The 12619-nt window shown below is 53.2% G+C and overlaps 1 long non-coding RNA gene across 1 annotated transcript; it reads right to left on the bottom strand.

The window, feature by feature from the left end:
• Positions 1 to 299: 299 nt before the first annotated feature.
• LOC128152227 (uncharacterized) lies at positions 300 to 1144 on the bottom strand. Its single transcript, XR_008238560.1, has 2 exons — positions 931 to 1144; positions 300 to 463 (listed from the first exon to the last, which is right to left on the bottom strand). It is a non-coding gene; the product is annotated as an uncharacterized LOC128152227 (long non-coding RNA).
• Between the last annotated feature and the right edge of the window lie 11475 nt (positions 1145 to 12619).

The following is a 12619-nucleotide window of genomic DNA, read 5'->3' as shown; positions in this document are numbered from 1 at the left end:
GGGCGGGAACGGCCGCGTCCTGAAGCCGGCCGGGCGCCATCTTTACTGTTGGTCGCTGGCTCCAGCCCGTGTTGCGTAGCGACAGAGCAGGCCGGGGACGCCGGCAGGGCCTGGGCCCCCGGGCCCAAGAGCAGCCATTGGCGCCAGAGGGGCTGTTTTGGGGAGAAAAAACTGTTATTAGGCCGAGCCCCTGTTGTGATTTTAAGCAAAGCCATTGGCACACGGCGCAGGTGGGCCTGAGCCCCCCCCCACGCTGGTTCTGCAGAGCACCGTAAGGCCCACGCAAGGTGCTTAGCCGGTTCAGAGCTTTAATACTTGACCCAGAGGCCGTTTATTAAGTGTCGTCGCTTGAGAAATATGATGCGTCAACTGATTTTTGTCTTTGAAATGTTGTTCTGAGCTGCAGCCGGCAATCCGTCCTGCGTGCCAAAAGGCAAAACCCCATTTCGAGTTGCGTATGAGCCTTCCACTCGCAGACATTTAATATGCAAACCAATAAAACACAAACCAAAACCCAACAATTACAAGAAGTGAAATCACATAATCATAAAATAACAATGCGTTTTAATCTTTTAAATCTGAAACAAAACAGCGGGTAATTGAAGAATGGATATTAGCAATTAGAAAGCGGAACTAAATGCTTAAAATTGCTAAGTGGGAAAGGGAGTTCGTAAAGCAGATTGCTCTCTAACATCCAGCTGCTGTGTCAGAACTGCTTTATTTAGGTTATATAGTCTGCTTTAACTTAATCAATAATAATTAATTCATAATAGATTGTAAAAAGCCTCAAGGTCTTCTGAAAAGTAAACATTAATGAGGCTTCCTTGAGGAAGTTAGTCAAAATTAGCTACATTTTATAGGGGAACAGAGGCCCAGAAGAGACACAACTCACCCTCCGAGTCAATGGCAAAGCAAGAGGAAGGCACTGACCTTGATATTTGACCTTGTGGCACGGCAAATCATTCAAAAGCCCAATTTGCCCCAGTCTGGAAAACAAGTTGGAAGCTGGTGGTTACACCTGGCTCTGCTGAGAGCCGCTTGTGTATGCACATCCCATCCCAGCACTTCTTGCACCCCCATTTCTGAGGAGGTTCAGCTGTTTCCATGTCAGCCCTGGGGCCTCCTGCAGCTCCTGCCTGTAATTAAATCTTCGCAGCTAAGATGTCTCTATTGGCAGATCATATTTATAGGCAGGCGAGTTGTTTTAGTGTCATTCTTAAGAGCTAAGGAGGCTTTTGCTCATAAGCAAATTCTCTTCTCTCTTAAATTGTCATCCGCAATCTTGTGCCAATAAAAAGGCACATTATTTTAGATTATTGCCCCCGTGGTGCTTGTAGTGAGTTACTGCGTTAGGTACTGGGTTTCAGCGTTACGCCAATTAGATTTCTTCCATATGCGTTCAGACGTCGTACTTCCAAATCCACCTCCGAAATGTGATGGGTGGGAGCTCCAAAGGCATCAGGAACTGAGTACCCCCAAAAAGCTTCCCAGAAACTCCCTTGCTTGCTGGTATGATGTGGACATAGCAAATGGGACATGTCCTACAGCACATGCCACTTGCTCGGTCCCAGCCCCACTCCCTAAAAGCTTTGTAGAGTTTTTCTTTCCTCCTGACTGATGCATGATGAGAGCAGAGAGGTCAGAAGCACCTTTCATATATAGCTTTATTTCAAGGGAGAAGAAAAGGCAAAAGGATTGAGGGCCTTTTCAGGAGCTGCTTTATTGCAAAGTAATTATATTCTCTTTTGTTTGTGTCGGGGAGGGGAGGGAGAAGCCTTGAAATGTCTCATCTGGGAAACCGTTAATAGAATTTATGCTAATTTGATGATTCCGGCGATTACTGGCGGAAGCACTTCACATTTTCAGGCAGCAGAAATTCTCCTCCAGTTCCTCCTGCAGTCTCGCTCTGTTTGGTCTTTAGCCCGATCGCCTTCTCCAGCTGCCGGAGACTCCTTTGCTGGGAAGCGCTTGCAGACCCCATGATGTGACTGGGATTTTTGCTTTATGACAATGCCGATGGGCTCACTGGTGACCCCGTGCCTTGATCTTTTGGGGCAGGATGCAAAGAAGTCTGCCCCGGTGCCTCGCTGTGCCAGCAAGCAGCCCTGCAATAATGAACCTTTCCCTCCCAGCCTCATCCTCTGGTGGAGCTTCGCAAACACAAATCTCTCTGCCCAGCTCCTGCCTAATTTACTCCAGAATTGCAAACCCATTTGTGCAGCTTTGTGCTCAGGGGAAAGCTTTATTAAGTTTCTTTTAATCCAAAACCAGTTAGAGCATGATAGTCTTCATGAAGAGTCATTCAAAAAAAAAAGGGGAGGGGGAAAGAAAGCGGAACTAGAAACTTTTAACACAGCAACCTTTCTCCAGGGGAAAAAAAGCAGAAAAAATTATCTTAGGTGCATTTCACTTGCTGCGTTAATACGGCACAGGTTTCAAAAAGGAATGACTCAGTAGCATGAGGAAAATACCCAGCAGGCTGAGCAGGGAGGGCAGCCTGGCTTTAGCCGGAGGAAGCTGGACATTTTGGGGAATTAATTTCTAATTTCTCACGCCTGGCCCGAGGCGCAGGCCGGCAGATGGCATCACGCTCATGCCGTTGGGTGGGAGATGTGGGGCCTCAGCCATCGCTCGTCTGTGCAAAATATTGCTCTGCGCATCGCCCGTGCAGTCTGCAAGGAGGGTGCCAAAGGAGCCGGGTTTGTGCCCTTGGTCCGAACGATGAACTAGGTTTATCCGTGATCTCCCACCTGCGTGAACTGGCGATAATTCCTCCAGCGGTGGCTGGCATTGGGGTAAAGAGCACTTGGATGGGATCAGCCAAACCTGTCTGCAGCAACATGCGGTCCATCCTCTCCGCTCCTCGTAGCGAAACAGTGCATTAATGTCAGCAGAGAAGCCACGGCCTTATCCTGAACTCGTTAAAAAACAATGGGAGTCTCTATTGCCTTCATCTGGCTTTTAATGAATGACCTCTTGTGGCCGGGAGCTGCGTGCAGTGACAAAGGACCTTTGTGGGCTGATATTTATGATTTCATTTAAGCCGGGGAGTAAGCTAAGGGAGAGGGCTGGAAAATAAGAGCTGAGCTGATGTTTCCTGCTTTAAACTCAAGGGATCTTTATCTAGTTTTTGTATTAATACAGTTGTCATCTCTTAAATATTTGAGCAACTCGCAGCCGTGAACACTCCCGCGCTGGAAGGACGCACAGGTCATGCTCGGTGGCAGGGCAGGGAATGACTCCGGCTCTCCTGAGCCCCACATGTTCCTTCGGGCCCTAACACCGGGGTGGTGGGAAGGTTTTGCATTTTCCTAGTGCCCCCCCCCAAAATTGTACACACATCAAGCTCTCCTGCTGTGAGAGCCCACAACCTGCTTGCGGGGGGCTGGCGTGCAGCCCCGGGCAGAGTGCAGCCACCAGGTCCGAACAGCCCTCCCCGCTCCAGCAACTTGCCAACGCTGATAAATTTTTGCCTTTTCCTTCGGCAGGCCTCGGCGGCGGATTAAGCAGCTGGGAGTCTGGAGTGAGAGTGCGTCCCCTCTCCTTTGCCATGCAAACAGAGAAAATTAATCTTCCAGCTTCCTCTGATATTTGGGCTGAATTACAAGCTGGGAGCGGAGATAAAGCACGGGCGAAAGGAAGGTACAGGTACAGCGGAGAGCTGGGCTGCCTGGCACAGGCCTTTGTCCATGCAGATAACGGCTCTCCTCCTTGTGTCATGCATAATTCACCAGCATTGCCTCCCTCTGTCCCGGTCATCCCTCCCTCCGCTTTCACTGCTCCTCTTCCACAGAAACTGGAAGCCTCCTTGTCCAAGTGAGCCCATGAGCGTTGGCCGCGTGTGTGTGTGCAGGAGCACACTCGTGCGCGGGGAGCAAGTACGTGTGTGCATCCAGAGACGCAGTAGCAACATGCAAATCTCAGCTGCAGCGTAGCTCTCCTTGCAGGTTTGCCCTGGGACGTAGGTAAGGGGAGGTTGTCCCCTCTACCTGGAGGGTGACAGAGCTGGGGTACAACGCTGCCGCAGACTGTGCTGGGACGAGCCACCGGTGTCCTGCACACAGCCCAGCAATACCTGACACCGATCCAGCTAAACCAAACCAGCACATCAACTTCTGCAAGGGCCTAGGGTGTAATTTCGTATGCCCGTCACATTTCAGCTTCGCTAACCACGCTATCTCCCTAAATCCCTCTGATGTTATAGTTGGATAGAGGTTACATCCTTTGGGATACCAACCCCAGCATTAACAGACACCAACTGCATTTTATTTGGTCGATCATCCAGCAGCTTCTCTGTACCGCTCTTGACAGAACTGTGCCACCCGGAGCAGAAAAGCCATGGAGGTTTTCCATTGCCGCCGAGAGTTTCTTTCCCAGAACAAAGCAGAAATAACCCCGGTCACTCCCAGCCAAACAGTGAACATAGACACCTGCTTAATTATTTTTGCTTTGTAAATGAAAGCAGTGTCATGAGTTTAATAACCACTGCTTGGGAGTAATTGGGGTGATTATTGTATGGCCCAGGGGGAAAATTGCAGCTTGTTATCTCCAGGGAGTAGCATTAGGATCCAGCAGATAATCAGAACGTTATTTGTTGCACTGTAGATGACATTTCTTATGGATTTAGAAGTGATAGTGATCAAACTGTGTTGTCAGAGCCACCCCCAAACTGGGGAATCCAGGGACCTGTAAGCTAAATAGCATCTGAAGCTGCCCGGGACAGCTGTTCGTCCAGCAGGACAGCACAAATAATGGACATACATGCTGTATTTGAGCTCAAAACACTTCCAGATCTGAGTATCACTCATCTCTTTTTTAATTTGATCTTCTCATAAGAGAGATGACACTCAGAACGCTGCATGAGAGGATGCAAAGGGGGGATATCAGGTCTAACAGATGCCGCCAACGAGATCTATACTCAGCGATAAGGTTGTTTGAGACCTTCCCTCCTCCGTTTCTCCCTCCCCACACCAATCAATAGCCTTTGCCTGTCCTCTCGCCTACAGCAGCCCTGAAATTTGAGGCTCAGTCAGGAGCAATGCTCACATGCTGCTGCAGCATCAGGACCTTTGTCTGCATGGTCTCACGGAGACCATCAGCACTGGGCATCCTCCCCGTGCATGCCACGATCGCTCCCCATTGCACAGCTCGGCAGCTCCCATCGGTGTTGTGCTCTCTGTAAGACATTTGTGCACCGTCAGGTAGCAGCTTGCAGCTCCTGGAGGGTTTCTGAGCTGGGGGAGCCAGTTCCAGCAAACCCAGACGGGGTGAGTGGGCAAGATGCAGCACAGCTCCCGCTGATGCCTCCCAAACACTAGCCCTTCTCTTGGCACCCCAAACTGTGCTCATCCAGCCTTGATGCAGGGGCGGAAAGAGGATTTTTAGGGAGGCTAAGCCCAGCCAGAGCCTCTGGTGCTCTCTCTTTTGTAGGTTTGCTGCACAGGAGTGTCCCCAAATCCTGGTTTGGGCACTGCTCCCAGGGACGGGCTCGTGGATGACATGACAGCACCTCGGCACCCGCACGACACCAGCGAAGAGGATCCTGCCAGGCCCAGGAGAGTGCTAAGCCAAGGCAGGCTCCGCTATCGATCCCCTAATCAATGACAGTTCAAGGCCTGGAAATGACAGCGCCTTTTCTTAGTCCTCAATTCCCACCCAAGGCTGGGCACAGGGAGGAGGGAGCTCGCTCAGAGGTTTAGCAATAATCCGAAGCAGGAGCAGAGACGGGAAGATTGTCTTTTGCAGCAGGTGGGTTGTTTAACAAATTGGACGCATAACGAGACAAAAGGCACAGAGGAAGGAGATCTGGCGGGACTGGACCTTTATCTCCGGCACGTTGGCAGCCAAATCTTTGTGCAATATTTATCAAGGGTGAGCGGGCAGGAGAATTGGCAGTCAATGCATAAGTGAGGAATTAAAGCCACTGCCATCCTTATCTCCCAGGCAGATATGCAAGGGGAGGGGTGGACGGGAACTGCGAGCCAGCCCAGGGCAATCGAGTTTGAAACCATTTGTGGATTTAACAAGTCCAAACTTTATTAGCCTTAGCTGATGGGGAGCAGAGCAGAAGCACCAAGGAGGGCAAACCAGCATATCCACATCCTCCGGCTGCCAGAGCTGAGCACGCTGCCTCCAGGCAGGTATTTCAGCTGGAAAGTCCCTCACATCACTGGACAGGCACTGAACGGCCGGGCGGGCATGGCAAAGCTACCCCAAAGGCACCAGGTAAGGGGTCAGAGGTCTTTCAAGCCCAGTTAAAATTCACTTTTAAACTGGGGAGTTTAGGAGCTGCTACACTTTCTCCCCTAATTTTGCTCAGCAGTGAGACAAAGGCAAAAGATGCTCTGCCCTCAGGTATATTCATATTTTCCACAGTCAGAGCCACAGCTGTCTTGTGGAGAGCAGGCACCGCTTGGCACTTCGCAGCCACCCCATGAATATGCCCCACGAGACACGGCCAGGAAAACCACAGGGGAAGGGATGGATACAACCTCGGTAATATCTGCAGAGCTCCAAGTCGGTCCGCCGAGGGTTTTTGCAGGCGAGCCATCCCCAGGGAGGGCGGCTCAGCTCCTGCAGCGGCCAGCCGGGTCCCCTGGCCCCTCCGGCACACACGGCTCCTGCAGCTGGGGATGGTGATCGAAGGGCTGCTTCGTCTCCATGATCCCCTGGGAATCCCCAGCTCTCACATAACGTGCTGGTAATTAACTCACTTATTGGCTTTGCTTTTGCTGAGATTGCACGTTCAAGATGGGCTCCATCTGCTCCTTGCATGGGCTTGGCTGCTGGGGGAGGATAGCAAACCCCCCCATTTATAATGAGAGAAACGTGTTATTTCTGTAAACTGGGGACAACGATAAGGCTGTGCCGGGGACCAGCAGCAGCCCTTCGACAACGGCTGCCGGTCCAGGCTGCCCAACTCCACCAGCCCTTTCACCCCACACCAAACTCCTGCAATCAGCCTCCTCCCCCAGGCACCCACCAGCCCCACACCAGGCTCCGCAGCCATCGGCTTCATTATATTGTTTTAGGGGATTTGCATCTCTCCTTTTAATTTCTCTTCAAGGCAAATAAGAGCGCAAGAAGCCAAGCGGGACCTCATTTTTGGAAATGCTGGACTGCTGCGTGTCAGGCGGCTGCTGGAGCATATAGTGCTATATTCCCTCCCTGCACAACATAATTCCTCCTAGAGAAATGGGACGCAAACACCAAGGACCAGCAATACCAGAGTAACTCCCAGCTATGGCCCTTCCCAGGCAGGTTCCCCCTTTGGCCCTGATGTGGTTCCCATAAATCCTCCCCAGCTATTCCAGCCGCTGTCACAGAGCTGTAGCAGCAAATCTCAGCTTAGCTCCGAGCAAAGCGGCGCAGGTCCCCCAGCACCCATCTGCACTGCCTTTGTCTCCTCAGCCTTTGAGCGGTGCTTTTCCTCCTCTCTGCTGCAAAGAAACGCATTAGTTGCAACATTGCTTTAATTTGTTTGCCAGCTTTCAGAGAGCGGAGAGGCTCGCTGCTCCCATCGGTGCTGTTTGGAGGATGTTTGCACGCCGGCAGCGTTAACCCTTTGGCTTCTGCGCGATCGCTGGGGCTGCTGGAGCGCGTTTGCACGCCCAAGACGCGTGAGCTGCCTTCTCCATCACGGCTCCACGGTGCTCAGACCCACAGCGCGCGTGTGTGCTGCTGGCCTAACCTGGCACTTACCAGATGGGGGGATCCATTTCCCCTTCCAGCTATCCTCAGCGTTTCCTTAATGAGATGAGTTTTGTTGTGACCACAACCAGTGTCAGAGGGAATAAAAGAGAATGAGATCTGAACGGGCTCTACGGCAGCGACAAGGACACGGGGACGAGCAGCCGCAAGCAAAGCCAGGGTAGCACAGGCAGAGAAACGGTATCGGACGAGCAGGGCAGCAGAGGGGGACGGGCTGGATCTGCACCCAGGGAGGAGCTGGGGGATCCTGTCGCCCTGCACCGCACGTCGCACATCCCAGCATCTCCCTTCTGTGTGCACACACACAATGCTGGTACCTGCTCGCGGCCTGGGACTGCGGCAAGGTGTTTTGCTTTGCTGGACACATCTGCAGGAACACTGGCATGGCCCCCGACAGCACGGGGCGTTCAGGACAGTCGCTGAGCAGTAGCCAGTGGTTTTGCATTGCCTCATGCTAATTGCTCGAGCTAATGAAGCCGCACGCTCAGCTCAGTGACTTTCCGCAGGGTTTCCATCCGCCTTCGGTTTGCGACCTGCCATTCACAATTCTGGAAAGCTGTGGCTGATCGATCGCAAGATTTCCGGGATGGCAAAAGAGTAGAAACAGCCCTGAAGGGGCTGTAAAAAAAACACAGCAGCTCTGAAGCAGGTGAGAGGCACCCAGATCCAAGGGCGATGAGCAGCAAGAGAAGGAAATCCCAGATATTCAGACCCACGTGTGCAATGTTGGTGCAACATAGACGCAGCGATACGGCTCTTCCCAAGGCTGCTGGCGAGGTGGTGTACCTGCCTTCCCTCAGGAGACGGGCCCCGAGGAGTTTGTCTCCTGGCCCTTGGGGACGGTTCCTGCTGCCAAAACCCCAGGAGAGCCCGAACCACCTTCCCCCTTCCCCATCGCTCTCTGTGTCTCCAGGTCCCCCGCACCCGCGCTTCAAGGTGCCTGGTTGTTAAGCGATTCAGCCTCCTCTTTATCCCGAGCGTGGTTCTGAAGGTTTAAATAGAAAGATATCAAAATAAAAGATAATTGTTGAGAAAGATGAATAGGGAGGAGGAAAAAAAACCATCAGCACGGAGGAACTCTTGTCTAATTTCTCACCCACGCGGAGCACAGCGATATTAGTGCCTTCAACTCTGGTTCGCAAAAGCTTTCATGGCTTTATTACCAGCTCCCTGAACAATTTGTCCTTTTAATAAGCCAAGGCCTCCAGATAGCATGTCTGCCCATGGGAGATCCCATCAGGACATGGTTAATCCGGGCAGAAATAGCACAGAACGTCATTGCACTCACCTGACCAAGGAAGCCCTCGTCTGAGGCAAGAAAAGGTTAAAAAAACACCCCAAAACGCAAGGGGGAGAGGGGAGGGTGGGAGAGAGGAGCCACCTCTCTGCCGGGGCCTCACTGCCGCAGCGGTGGCACCCGATTAATCGGTGCTGCTGGGTGTCCTCGCCTTCCCCATCAGCCCTGCTCTCCACAGCCGCTGGCTTTGGCCACAGAGGCCTTTAATTATCCAAACTGCTGCCCCTCACGAAATTAAATGCCGCTGAGGATGACTCAGTGTTTAATGGACTGGCTGCTCCTCGCGCCGGGAGAGCCAAGCGGGTGCAAGCGAGAGCACAGCACAACACGGCATAAATCAGACAGAGACACTCTGCACGGGGGCGAGTGACCCAGCAGCTCGGAGCAGGGAGGCAGGCAAACTGCTGATTTTAAGCGGTTGCATTTTTACTCACGATAGCCCTGTTGGTAACCCCCGTGAGCAGCAGCTCCGGGTGCTGTGGCTCGACCCTCCGCCCGGGCTGTCTTTGACCCTTCACGTCTACTGCCACTTGGGTGATGGGGATGCGCTTGATTTAGAAATCCCATGGTATCATCAAGCTGCTCGTGCTGGGTTCTCGTTTCTCAGCGTTTAGGTATAGTGATTTCCTTCGGAAAGGTCTCAGAAATGGCCAGGCTTGGTTTAAATGGCAAGAGCAAATAGGAGCCAAAAGATGCAACACAAGGCTTATCTCTGCCTCCGTTTGCCTACCCGGGATGGCAACGTGCTCCGGGCCAGCCAGAGCCAGCAATGGCAAGAAGCAGCTCTGCTAATAGCCTCGTTAGTACCACCAAGATGCTGAGGCTTTGGCTTCCAGCAGATAATTAATGATGTGCTCATGAATTAGGAAGCCCTGGACCTCTACCAGGACCTATGTGAAGGCAATGGAGCTGCTCTTGGTTCAGAGCTGCAGCAAAACGATGCCTCGAGGAGCAGCCCGGAGCGATGGGGATGGCCTACGGGGACCAGCGGTACCCAGCCCCATGCAGATCCAACAGCCCCCTAATGCCGGAGCTACCCCACCAGTGAGGAAGGCCCGTGTAAAAAGTCCTAGTAAGGCCCCACAGTGCCTCATTTGAATACAATTTACTGTTGCTAATGATGCTGATGGTTATTTCCCCAAGCTAGGAAGCATTTGGCCCCAAAATGGGCTCCTGGAAGCAATTTCACATGAGCAATCTGTAATACCGGAGCTGATGGAAGCAATTTGCAACCCATTAGCTGAGATAGGCTGTGAAGATATTTTACAGGTCACTCAGCCCAGGTTTGAGGGGAACTTGAATTTTTCCCCCTCTCCCCTAGAATTTCTGGCCTGGATGGGATGGGGTGACAGAAGGGGCTGCAAGGCTGGACACTGCACCAGCCTTGCAAAATCCCCCGACGTGAAGGATTAGAGCAACACCAGGTTCACAGCGCAGGGCAAACAACGGCACCGTCCTCCCAATGAGCAGCTGAACACCAAAGCGCTGCCTCCGCAGCCCCAGCAGCAAGGGCTTTGGGGCACGCCACGCTGGTGGCCTTTTAATTAAATCTCTCACCTTAAATACACAATGCAATCCTAGACATTGCAGGGCCAGTCACCCCCAGAGCCATCACACCCCAGGAAGGGAAGCGGAGGTGCCCAGCACCTCCAGCACCCACGGTACTTAATAGACCATTATGAATTAAATTGCCTCCTGTACAGCAGCTGGGTGGCGGGTGCAGATAAAGAAGCAATTTGCAAGCCAGGGCTGCCTCGACGGAGGGAGAGATAGCAGGGCATAACCCCCCAAAGATGCATGGAAAAGCATCTCTTACCCATCCTTGCCAATCCATCCTTGCCCTGGGGATGCTCTTCCAAGAAGCGGGATGGAAGTTTGTTTCCTTAACAGAGGTGTGTATGGTGGAGCAGGGACAAACATTGCTCGGAAGGTGAGAAAATAGCCCCGGGGCTTGAGTTATCCCTTGGCCCAAGCTCCCAAGGTGTTCGCAAGACACGCCAGTGCCTGCCTGTCTGCTGGAGCCTGCACTGGGAGCCTCAGCACTGCAGCATCTTCCCTTAATTACTTTTTGCATGCTAATTCGATCTATGGGCATGCCTGAGGGGAGCCCTAGCTACTGGATCTGAGCCGGGACTGAGCACCCATTTTGCACAGGAAGGATACAGCCAGAGCAGCTCACCCCCATTTCACACCCCGCTGCCCATCACTCTCAGGTCCCATCCCAGGCCACCCCTTGGCTACCCGACTTTAAGCCTTCGTGCCTGGTGTCTTGGTGTTATCGGTTATCACCTGGGGCTAACTGTTAGCTCCTCACCCATCCCGCAGCCCTGAGCTGGTCCCGCTGCCTCTCCCAGCAGGAATTAACACAACCTTCACGTGGCTCCCCCGAAAAATAACACAGAACTGCTCGTGCTCCCCACGCTCCACTCGACTCCAAGGATGCAGCTGCATCCTTCCTGGCCGGGGGCCAGCGGCAAGGAAGTTTCCTCCAACCGCCCACCTCCTTCCCCAGCTCCTGGAGGAAAGGGTCCTGGGGTGTTTGGGGGTCCCGACAACCCTCTGAGACCCCCGGGAAACATGCTTTCCAACCAGGGTGGCTCAGAGACACAGAACCTCTTCACTGGGGTTTCTTGTGCCGTGGAAGGCAAGGGCTTGCAAGTACATCCACGTGCGCATCCGCTCCGGCCTGAAACCCCATCCCTCCCTGCGTGCAGCCTTGCCGCTGCCGGTGGATTTACTGTCAATAAAACCACTGCAGAGAATGACTTCTCAACTGGAAGAAAAAAAAAAAGGGGGGGGGGGGCAAGGAAAAAACAACCCCCTTTTTAAATGTTCTTGTCCCTTACCCAAGCAGCACATCCTTCTCCAGGTTTCTATCAGGAGCCCTAATGGAGCAGGCAGTTGTCATCCAGGCAAGGAGCAATGCCGACTCGCTGCAGAACGGAACGGGGAAGGGAAAGGCAGAGCTGGTGCCAACTGGAAACGCTAATGCCGTCCTCCCGGTCTTGCAGCCGCATTTCCAGGCACTGGCAGGGTCGTCCCTGTGCCCAGCAGCGAGCAAGGGGGGGGGCATTGGCTCACCAGGGTGTCCCTGAGCCCCATGGCTGTCCCCCCAAGCTGTCCCCGAGCAGATCCCACTGCAAAACCAAACCCCGGGTTCCTGCTGGGGCAAGGACCCGGTTTGGGAGAGGGTGCTCCAGAAAAGGACCAAACCGAGTGTGTCCAAGACATGGGATTTGGGGACAGGGTACGCACGCCTGGCACTGCTGTACCCCAAACTGCCTGTGCTCCCATTAGCCGTGGTTCAGGCAGGGACAGTGTCCTGGGAAGGCACCTTTGGATAGGGACACAGCTTGTCGGGACGATCCCAGAGTCTGGCTGTCCCTTTCCAACATCAGAGTTATAAAGGACGTTGAAACACTCTTCCATTTGACTGCAGTCGCCTTACTGGGAGCAGTGGGCAGACCTCGGCTGGGGTGATGGAGGCACCCCGCTCTCCACGGCGGTCGTGGGGAGCAGATGGAGGTGGAGCAGGGTTGGAGATGCAGTGGTGCTGAGGTGAAGCCGGGCAGCGCTGTGCAACCCTCTTGCTCTGCCCCGGGGAGGAACAGA

This window comes from Harpia harpyja, chromosome 15, assembly GCF_026419915.1.
Source record: "Harpia harpyja isolate bHarHar1 chromosome 15, bHarHar1 primary haplotype, whole genome shotgun sequence".
NCBI lineage: Eukaryota > Metazoa > Chordata > Aves > Accipitriformes > Accipitridae > Harpia > Harpia harpyja.
This window is presented reverse-complemented; position numbering and strand designations above follow the sequence as displayed.